Below are 824 nucleotides of genomic sequence, written 5' to 3'. Positions count from 1 at the left end.
GCATGCAAGGAGGAGTATTCAGTGGGGAGGGAGCTGGAGAGTGCTGGCAGAGTGAGCTGTTCCCTGTGCCCAGCTAGGACAGGTTGGGTGAGGAAAGCAAGAGAAAATCGTACAAAGTCAGTGTGGGCAGAGGCAAAGGAGCCACTTGCCACCTTTGCAGGTGTTTTTCCTTTCCCTCCTTAGGCCCCCACGCTCTTCTGAAGGTGCCTGCCTGAGTGGTGGCCTGAGTGCTAATGCTGGTACCTGTTTTTTCTGGCCTTGGGGAGGCTTGGGCATGGCTCTGTCTGTGAACCACTGGAGCTCCCATCTCTTCCTCTTTCTTGGGCTCAGGTTCTCCTCCTCCTCCCCAGCACCATGACCACAAAGCTGTGAGCCTGGAGGTCCTGCCCAAGGGCCACTGCATTGCAGGAGTTCCTCTTAGACGCGGTCCTTCACTGGCAGAGCTCAGGAGAGTCTGCCTGCAATAATGGTTGCTGGCCAAGCTGGGCTCTGGTCTTAGGTATTAATGAACCACTTGAAATTCTGTCTAAAAGCCACCAACTGGGCTCTATATGACTGTACATGGTCATTTCTCTTGTGTTGTCCCATTCCTTCATTGCCCATATATTTTTCCCTATACAGTTTTCCCCTATTCTGAAGCTGCCCTGGGGAAAGGGTACCTCTGAGACAAGGCTCTTGTCTGGGAAAGAGAGACCTGTTGCTGGTTTCCAGGGAAGGGTGCACAGCCATGGGCTCCTGCCAAGCACAGAACCACTCAGCACTGCTCTCACCCAGCCCCGGGCACTGGCCAAAGTGGAATTGCACGAGTGAGTCCTTGCATTACC

Source organism: Agelaius phoeniceus, chromosome 12, assembly GCF_051311805.1.
Source record: "Agelaius phoeniceus isolate bAgePho1 chromosome 12, bAgePho1.hap1, whole genome shotgun sequence".
In the NCBI taxonomy this organism is placed as follows: Eukaryota; Metazoa; Chordata; class Aves; order Passeriformes; family Icteridae; genus Agelaius; species Agelaius phoeniceus.
Note: the sequence above shows the minus strand (reverse complement) of the source record.